Raw genomic sequence first — 11,120 nt, 5'->3', positions numbered from 1 at the left:
CAATACAAAATCATATGGCACATTCCAGAAGCATATCATATAATCTTAGCCATATATTTCTTCATTTAATGTGCTTGAAATCTAAAAATTAATATTTCATTATAGGGAAATACATGTAATAATCTAAGTCATAGGACCAAGGAAAGTGCTTAAACGTTTGCTGACTTCTCCATTAATACAGGAAGGAAGTTATAAGAATGATTTAGCCCACTGGCTCACAAGGTTAGTGATTTATCAGAATATTAATGATAGCAGACATTTTTAGTAGACACTAAATCACAAAATCACATTTTAAACAAAGCTTTTAGCACTTGACCGCAGAGAAAAAACTCAACTTAGGCCAAAAATAGATCAAAATTTATAAGGCAAGTGAAAGATGAGCCTTACAGTTTTGAAATGCCTTTTTTTTTTTTTTTTTTTTGAACAACTCAATGAAAAGCTATGTTTGGCAACATTGCAAGGAGGGTGCTCCCCCACAGGTTACTACCTTGTAAAAAAAAGGCTTTTTTTTTTTTTTGGCTTTTTTTTTTTTAAACAGAGAAAGGGCAGGTGGGTAAAAATCACTTTTGCCTACCTTTCTACCCTGTTAGCTATATTTCAACATAGGAAAGAATTAACAATAATGAATAGTTTATGGGAATACAGGCAAACATCCCAAGCAGCTTAGAACTACATAAAACTACATCTTGGGATCATTCTGACACGAGTATTATTTTCAATCAAAAGGCATACAACAGTTTGTGTTCTACAAACGGTCTGTCCAAATCATCAAATTATCCAGATTTAAAAAATTTTTTAAAGGCTACCATGCTAAATAAAACCAACTACCTAGTTACACAAATAAATTATTAGTTGATCGATTAGAACATGAGGATTAATAGCATGCAAGATCTCCCACAGTAACAGCCACCGTACAAACTCATAGCGTCCTATAAAGGGAAGTAGAAAAACCTGTCTCGCATTTGCCTTCTGTAGAATTACATTATACACAAGTAATAACTAAGTATTTTAGCTTGTTCCCTGGCAACATTTTGTGCAGTCACCCTCTTAGGTTAGAATGCAGACCTGTTACCTGCCTAATTATTGTCTAAAACCTAGTGTGGCCGTAATTACCCAGTTGCTCCCCTGGTGTAAGAATATACATTGATGTTAGAAGATAGACATGCAGCCTGACTGCATACACCTCTGGAGCGGGTGAGGATAAGCAGCTCTGCTCCGTAATCACAAATTCCTTATGACTATCACTGGAACCTACATACACATACTGAAGTTCAGCTGGACATTACTAACACTCTTTAAACATAACATCTTTTTGTTCAAGAAGGGGAACACAGTTAGGAAGGGCTAGTTGTATGGCACTGCACAGAGGGAGAAGCGGCGCTCAGCCTCCGCTACTGAACAAGACAGGATTAAAGACCATCCACAATTACCTGGGCCGTTCCCTAGCAGAACAGGTGGTTAGTGCCTATAAAAACCAGTTTTTCAGGTCTGAACTCAAATTGTGTGGTAACCACGCAACAGACCACCTAAGGCTTTGCGACTGACCAGGGGGTCACACAGCAGCAGGGGGAACAGCAAAAGAATGGAAGTCTGCTGGGATCCTTCTCACAAAGCAGAAAACATAGACTGCCTTCACCCTTTTGGCATCTCCAGAGTCCCCATCTCAACATTATCACTAACCTAGCCTGACTCTGGATTGGGGCAAGTTTCTCCCAGGTCTACTATAGTATTATTACACAAAATAATAAGGTCTCTTCTGGGTGCAACCCACAGTTATCCTATTCCTGTGAAGGCAGTTAAAGAAATCCTTCCTCCTCCACCCCCATCTCACTCCCCCCTTCCCTGAATGGCCCTCTGTTTCTAGGGGGAATGTTTTTATAGCACATAAGAGCTGCAACACCTCACCCTCTTTCCAACTAAACCCTATGTTACTCAGCATGCTGAAATCTACGGTGAATGCACTGCACTAGAGAAGTGCTGCCTCACTCCTTGCTTTGGCTTAAATGAGAAAGCAAATTAACTGATTCCCAGCTTTCTGATTCCCAAATTTCCCACACTTTCTACAGCTAACACTCCTCAGACTTACAGCCAGCAATAAGTTTGGTTGTTGTGGGTTTTTTCGGCAAGTGCTTCTTAAAACACTGGTTATCCATTTGTAAACACACAAGCCCAAACAATGATGCCTGGGATACTGATACACGGAACATGATGAGAAGCCATCAAAAAAAAAAGAAAGATAAAAAGAAACAAGCACAGTATCTCTTAGATTCTGCAGCCTCCAGAAATGACACTTCAATTAGTTTTCTGTATTTATACATATACATGTATATATCTTTATATATACGTATACATATTTTTATTGGCTGCAGAGACAACCCCAAGAAATGCCTAGCCATCACTGGGTAAGGGTCCATAGTTCAATGCAGTTCAAAATAAGTACAGCAGAATGCATTTCTAAATACAACAGCCTGCGCGTAGGACAAAAATTAATTCAACACGTAAAACAAGTGTTTAACACTACTCTAGTAAACCAGTTTAGCTACAACTACATCCAAATTTCCTGTGTCAACATGCTTGATAAACGGTTACAGAACACACAGCCAATACAAGAAAAGAACAACTCTTAATTCTTTCCTAAATCTGCCCAGAATCCTGAAAAACAAAATTTCCCTCTTTGTTCTTCCAATATATTATTCGTGAAGTGCAATTTAATCTCTTTTATCTAGCAACATTGTTAATTTATTGGTCTGCACCTGACAAGAAGCAATTAACACCCACATGGAGTTCTGCTCACACTGACAACCTGTGTCACTAAATCATGTTCTACAACTCCGCAAGTGAGCTCTGAACATGCAAGTACTCAACACACCAACTCGCCAGGGAAAACAAAACTGCCTGTGTGGCATTTTGCCTATTGTGGCACTCTAAGAACTGCATCACATCATTTTTACAAAGTAACTATACTGGGTTTTTCCTGTTTCTTTGAAAGCTAGACATGGTGTTCATACTGTTATCACATTAAATTCTCACTTTCTCAGAGCAACTCCTAGCTTTGACTACCTTCCAACAGCTGTGAATTTTGTATTATGCCATGTGCAATAAACACTGCACTTTCTTAACCAAATCACAATATATGCCAATACAACTATCACTATAGCACCACAATGCATCTTCTGCCTTATTTTAAAAGTGCAGCATCCTGAGGAAAAAGGGAGTGGGGGCTTGTAACTGTTATTGTATTACAACCAGCAGACTAAAAATAAAAAGTAAAAACTACTAAATCCAAAACAGGATACTCCTCAGGAACTTGCAAAAAACTATAGGTGATTTTTAAGAAGTACTACAGCGAAATATTTTCACATTCATTTCCTGCTGCACAAGTAAAGCAGAGGAGCAGAGCTCTTTCGTAAGTAGTACTGAAATTGGGCTAACAATTCAATTGGCAACACCTCAAATCAGAACACAGTCCAGGTCACTTTTCCAGCATGTCTGCAAAAGTATAACTTACTACTTGGATAATTAGGAGCACAGGTTTACAGTACAGCCACCATCGAAGAGGGAACCATCCCCGCCTGTCTCTTCAACGGTATGTTCTTGCCACTTCCTCCAGCCTGGCTGTTCTGTTCCTACGGGGGGGAGGGGCGGGAATCAGACTTAAAAAAATGCTTATCCTCTTAAAAACATAGCTTTTTGCCCTTTTAGTTCTGTGAATCAGCTCATCAGCAGGTCAGATGGGCACCAGTGCTGACTTCAGGGAGGGGTGGGAGCACAGGGGCAGGAAGCAAGCAGCGCTGCCCACTTCAGTGACAGCTGCTCGTTGAGCCAGCTTAGCTACACCATAAAAATCACACCCTTCATTGCATTTACTCCTGCGTTTATATTCAAAGTCATATAAGAATATTGGTAGAAAAAACATATTTTACACAGCCATCATTAGTCATTTTTACATAACTAGAGAGCAGAAAGGAATTTAAAGGCCCCAGGACATTCGCAAAAGCAGCTCTGCCCTCCTGTACATACACAAGCCCTTGCTGAAAAAAAAAGTTGTTAAATCCATGAACTACATGGATACTTGACAACAGAGCAAAATCAGGCTCAAAAACCCCAAACTTCAATCAGATCACAAGATTGCCAAGTGACTGGCAGATTATGTCAATTCTAGAGGAAGAAAATTATTCTGGGGGTTAGAAGTACACTGCCAGAGGGTTCACACTGGAGGAGAGACAGACCTTCTAGGCTCTTCTCATGCCCAACCAGGCTCCATCAGAGCTCCAGCTGTGCAGCTGTCCGGACAGTCAAAGCCAGGGCACACACTTACCCCCTTGCCTGGTGCAGGGACGGGGTGCACCTCAGCATCACAGCTTTAGCTTATGAGATGTGTCCGCTTGTTTTCCCCCCTGGCGAGCCTAATTGCAGACGCTTCTCTGACCTAATATGAGGGAAGAGGCTCACACACCCCGCAATGCCCACCCTCCCTTCTGTCAGCTGACTGAAAAAAATCAGGCCATCAACCTTCAAGTTATAAATCCACAGAAGTATTCTTTGCTTCTATTTTTCTCCTGTCTTCTAATATGCTAGTGTATGTAAGCCCTGTGCAGTTTATGTACTACACATAGAATAAGCAGGACAGCAAGAACTTGCACAATTAATGTATCAGAATTGATGCATTGGCTTTATGCGTGTTAAGAATTTTTGAAGCACTTTACCTCAAAACCCAGTTCCTGATTAAAATGTACTAGTAAGGACTACATCTATTTCTCACACCTTCCGTCATTTATTTTAGTTTATTCCAATAAATGTGTATCTCATAAATATGTATTAATGTTTGTTTCCTTGGCATTGAAAGCACAGCTGCCTTCATGGCAGCAGGCTGAAGCCACCAGAAAAGGAGGAGCAGAAGATCAGGCAGAAAGTGTCAGGAAGTGAGAAAGTTTTGATAGCCGTACCCCAGCTTCCTTTCAAATGAGGAAATTGAAACCAAAATTCTGTTCTGCCACTGGAATTTATTTTTTTGATTTAGTCCCACAGAAGCTCAGTAGCAATAACAGAGAAAAAGGCATAGACACAGAAAAGCCCCAGTACAAAGTTCGTCCTCTCTTAACTTGACCCAATCTGTTGTTTTTTTTCCCCACAGCCTGACTAAGTTTGAGCTTGTTTCAGCAAGCAGGCCCTGCCTGAAATATCGTAACAGATGGACTCAGGTTGACATGAGCCAGGTGCTAAGAATATCTGGCATTTAAGTGATCAGAGGTTTATTGCCCATTTCCATTAATTTCAGCTGACTTTGAATAAACCTCAGTGAGCTCGGTCTGCTTGAATCCACCTCTGACGACTCCTTCCCAGCTGCACTCAACACCCAGCCCTTCCACGTGCTTTGTCATTCTACTGGCACCCTTGTTTCCTCACCATTTTGGTTACTTGGATGGAAAACGGTATCTGAGTAAGAATTAGTCACTGTTAGGTGGCTCGATCATCAACTAGTTCTTTAAAAGAACCTCCTAGTATGAATGTATTCTATTTTATAATAAATAAATAAAGCAGAAAATGTCACAGACTGGACATTAAATAAATAATGAATAAAGCCCAGGCTATATTACAAATTAAGAGCATCTTACTGAAATGTTTTATTCAACTAACTGAAATGCTAACTCACCATTATTAGTCATAACATAACTTCACAGAGTGAAAAGTAACAAATTAAAACCAAAGTTATACAGTCACATGTAGACTACGTCTATGTTTATCTACCTATAAAACACTTATGTATTGTCTCCTTCCTTGAAATAAAGCATGCACTCTTAAGACCTTACAACTTAATCCAAGTCCTTTTAAAACGCTTTCGTATTGATTACATTACAAGAGTATGCTTGTGGCTTTATAACCAGCCATTTACAAGGCAGCATTATTAAAAAATAATTTATTGCCATACTTGCTGAGCATGTCAGAAAAACACATTCCTTTTGTTGTGGACTGAATGACGACTCGCATGTCAAACAGTACTTGTTTCTGCATAACACAGATCAGAAGATGGTACCAAGGCCAGTCACTACTCTTAAGCAAACTGCAGTGCAGGACACAGGAGAATGAGTCTGAAAAAAGTTCTTGTTCAACTGTCTTTACCAGAAGTGCCTGCAAGCTACCTGAGCAGTGCAAACGTACATACACGACAGCGAATACAGACATACGCACAGCACCAGGGCACTTCAGGGAGAAGCTGCCAGAAACAGCTAGCCGTATTCAAAGAAACTTGTCACCCTGCTCTGACTTACACTGTTAGTTACAGCTTTGGTAATCTTTGTTATTTCTGTTTTTAACTAGAATGCGTTACTTATTCACTTAGTTTTACGCCCAGAAACAGAAGTTAAACACACCCTGTTTGTTCCTTCTCTCTAATTACAGACCAGAAGCTACTTTTAATGCCGAAATGAGGACTGCAGAACAGCTGTTAAAGAGAGGAGCATTTTGGCCATTAGCTGTGAAGGAAGCTCTTAGGAAAAGGTGTATGTGCGGCCCCGTGTCACGAGAGCCAGATTCGACTTCGTTTCGTCTTTATAGCACCAACAGACCTGAAGCCTCTGAACTGCAGGGCCTCCGCTGTAAAAAACAGAACAGTGGCCTGGTTGCCACAGAAAAGAAGGTTTATGGGATTTTTATAAAAATGCTACTGAAAACAGGCTACACAAAATGAGTAAGTTTGAGGGATACATTTTGACACAAACTCATGTCATAACTCCAAGCTACTGAGGTAAAGCAATGCCTTGATTACAAAAGGAAAAGCAGCCCCATGTTCTACTTAAATTTAGCCATTTATCTTTGAGTAACCTAGACAAAATTAGTTCACCTTTTACACCTTAATTTTGCTAACTCTGAAGAGCTAACAGTCAGCAGTAGCAACCTATGCACGATGTGCAGGAAATATTATTACACTGTTGTATGTGATGTTTATTAAGCAAAGAAAAGCACTTCCAAAGGAAAGATCAAATGCATTGCTTGCTCCTCTGACTGCATGTGTGAACTACCCTGCTGCTTGGTGCCGCAAGACAGAGCCTGGATCCTACTCGAGGTGACTCAGGAAGACAGGATGGCGTAAGGGGCAAAAGGCAAACAACAACAATAGCTATTTAAAGTGATTTGCAAGTCACCGTAGATAACAGCAATAATTATTTTTATTATGAGATAAAAGTGTTATAAAACTCCTATTTTTTTAAAGGCAGCATTTTTTCCAGGCGAAAACGTTGTGTTTTTTTAAAATAAGAGTATGAGGAAATCCCACATCAATACCCTTACTGTTTTCAAAATGTAAAAATATGTTTTTCAGCAAACACAAGACATCGACTACTCATGAAGTATACCATAATGATTTAAGGAAGAAGTTGCACTTCCGTATTTTAATACAAGATGATCTAACTGCACAGTGGTTACAAACTATTTCACACTGTAACATCCTGTCAGCTTTGCAAATAATCATCTTGAAACTTTGCAGATGCTAGTTTAATAGATTATCTCCCTATTTATGCAGTATTCAGTCTTTGAAAGAACTGGTTAGCTCTTCAAATGGCACTTTACAGAGACTGCATTTCAGAATTTGAATACTAACAGGCTCTAATTTGAGAAGAAAAGAACGATCTTTGGTCAGGCAGGTCCCAGTTTTCATCTGAAAAACCTTCTTGGTTTAAGTAAGGTCTGTAACTCCACTTTAACAGTATGCCTAAATCCTTGGAACTGCTTGTGAACACAGATGCTTCTCACACAGAGCACCAAATCCATCCCAAAAGAACAGCAGAAACAAGCAAGCAGCACAGACAGCAGCCACCGCTTGCTCCCTGCTAGTGAATACAGACCCTCACACCTGGGTAAATCAAAGCAGCACTGAAGCAGAGAACCCTTTGCAACCTAGAGGACAACACCAATTCCATTGGCTATCTGCTCTTGCACATATCAATTCCCAGGTTGATTTCTTATGGTCATAAAACAATCTTTGATTTACACAAAAAAAAATATTTCTATATAGAAAAAGTCCCAAATGTCACTTTCATTACAAAACCCCTGCAGAGGCTGAGTGCAGTTTGACCATTCCGTTTTATTAATCCAAAACACCAAACGAATTCAGGTAGCCTGGATCCTTTTCCAGAAAGACAGAATGTAGCTTCAACACAAACCATGAGACTGAGAGAGTAACCGCTGGGTGAAGTACTGCAGCCTATGTTTTACAGCCATCATAATAAATTAAATTCAGAATCAGTCATTTTTATAAATTCTGTAATGTTAAATCCAAGTGAAAGATGTAACCCAAGAATAAATCTAAGAATTCAATTGAGAGATTTTTTTGTAATTCCACTGGGAATATTGCCTTTTTCTTTTTTTAATCTAAGAGCAACTGGCAATCACGCAAACACTCACATTAACAGAAGACAATGATCATCTGTCTCTAGGCTAACACCTAAACTAATTAGCTCCCAACCAGCACCTGCTCATTCACTTAGCACAAACCATGAGAACATAAATATCCACATACATTAGGGAATGAAGTATCTTCCTTGCTTACTCTTAATAGTGTTGACGTTAGCTTCATTAAGAAAAAAATTAAGAAGTTTAATGGCTGCTTTACAAGAACCCCCAACGACCCTAATTGCTGTTAGTAATAGCTTCTGGAAGCATAAATAACATGCTATAAGGGCCATTAGAAATCCGTATTGGCTTACTGTTTTTGGAGCGGTATTCCACATACTCCTCATTTTCCATTTTACATTTCTGGATAGAGGGAAACTGTCAATGTGTTGGTGACTTTGGCAAATACTGGTTTTAATGTCAACCACTGCAATGAACATTTTCTTCAAAAGTACTTAGTTCACAAACATGAGTACACTGACTGTATCATGGGTCTTAACACAGACCTGCAATACATTCTTTTTCCACCTATAGGGGACCATATAAAAACTTCCAGATCAGGACTTCAACATTCGAAAGGTCAGGATACCTAAACAAGCAAACAAAACCTCCCATCACACACAAACACAACCACACCACCACACTGTTTATTTATTTCTGACCTAGACATAATCATTAAAGCCTCCTAGAACCTTTCCCTTTCTCTCCTGGAATCCTGCTTGCTTAATATTAAAAAAAAAAAAAAAAAAAAAGAAAATGACACCACCACATTATTATTTATCCTCAAAATATATAATAGCTATAGAATTTATTTGCGATACTTTTCCTTCTTAGACATGAAGTAAACAAGGTTTTTTTGGTTTGTTTTTGTTTTTGTTTTTTTAAAAGGAGAGTTCCTTTTAAAGTTCCTGGCTCCCTTCTTTTAAAAAAAAAAAAAAAAGGACCCACACATCATGAATCTTAGCATAAAGCAGTAAGGTCACTAATGCAAGTACAGTTACATCCTATTTCCCACTATGAAGAAATTTTCATATCGCAGTGTCCAACACAGGACACTTTATTTCCTACAATAAATCACAACCACCTCAGAATCAAAACCACAGGTTTTAGATGCATTTAGATTTCTCCCACCTTCTATTTGCGCAGCACTTAGCACAGTGTGGTCTTGGGCCACAACCAAGCATATCAGGCACACAGCAATACAAATAAAATATAACACATCTGAGAGAGAAAAGCAGACTTCTATGCTGAACCAGCTTCAAGCATTACACTGTGTATTTACTTTGCGCATCCAAAAACGCTTTCAAAGTGTCTTTGCCAGTCTTCAGCACTTCTGCTGAGCACATCCTTACCGGTCATAAAAGAAGTCTCAGGTTCAACAAACTTTAGTATGGTCCTGGGGCATCGGTGGCGATATGCCCCTGCTGTAGATATAACCCACAAACATAAGATCTTAGCAGTAATGATCAAATGCTGTACTACACGTATTACAGTGTTTTAATCTCTTCACTAACGCAGAGCACTCGCTTGTTATAGAAATACCATAAAGTGTCCTAACGAGATTAGAAGTTACCTATTCAGCAGTATGAAAGACACGAACCAATCTTCTGCAGGTATTTCAAGTTTTCCCTAGATAAATTTAAATACCTCTTACAGCAACTTAAAGCCCCATTACGCTAAAAAGGCACAAGCCAAAAAGCACCCGAAACACCCCATAACAGAAGAGTCGCCTTTCCAGCGTGTTACTACATGAAAAGGACATAAACCCAGCGAATAACTTCTCCATTCATCCATCCACTGCGCAGAAACGGCCGTACGTTACCGAGGGCCTCCGCAGCTTACCAAATCTCGCCTTTTCTAAAGCCAAATAAACTTGGAGAAAGGGTTTTTTTGTGGGTGGTAGTTTGCTTTCTTTTTTTAAGGGGGTCTGAAAATCGGTCCGCTGTCCCCAAGCGTATCGAGTGGCGTAACAAGGGGTAGTCAATAAGCACAACACAAGAAACTTAGTCAGCCTTTGACGCTTATAGTGCTCCGCGGAGTGGGGCCGCGGGAGCCCGCGGGTGGCCTCTGGCCACCCGCGGGCTCCCGCGGCCCCACTCCGCGAGAGCGAGCTTGCGACCCCCCAGCCCTCACCCCCTCGTCGCGCTCTCTCACCTGCAGCCGGCGGAAGGCAGCGGCAGGACAGCGGGTCAGTGCTGGAGCCGGGCGCTCCTCCTCCTCCTCCTCCTCCTCCTCCGCCGCCGCCTGAGGTGTCTCTGGGGCCCGGCGCGGTGAGGGCGGGACGCGCGCGCCGCCAGCGCCCCGTCTGCCCCCTGGCGGGTGGCGGGGCCGCCGCTGGCTGTGAGGGACCCCCGCCGCGAGCCCAACGGTCGCCGCTCCTCAGGCCGGGATCGCCTCAGCCTCGCCGCCCTCACCGGCCTCGAACGCCCCCGGCATGAGGGGGGGAGAGCCTTCAGCTATAACCTCAAGCCGCAAGGGGTCCGGGCTGGGGCTGCAGCATCCCGGACCTCAGCGCTTGTGAGGGCTTGGGGGGGGTGGGGGGGGGAGAGTGTCAGCGTCCCGAAACGATTCACGCAGTCCATAGCCGTCGGCATCCACGCTGTAGAGGTGTGGAAACAAACTTCAGTCCGCGAGCCTAAAATACAAAGATTTACGGCCAGCTTTTTAAAAAATCCGGCCACCGTTCGGGTGTTTTTGGCAAGACTCTGAACTTCCCCCACAGCCACACCGCA

Source organism: Vanellus vanellus (genome assembly GCF_965231255.1).
Source record: "Vanellus vanellus genome assembly, chromosome: 12".
NCBI lineage: Eukaryota > Metazoa > Chordata > Aves > Charadriiformes > Charadriidae > Vanellus > Vanellus vanellus.
Note: the sequence above shows the minus strand (reverse complement) of the source record.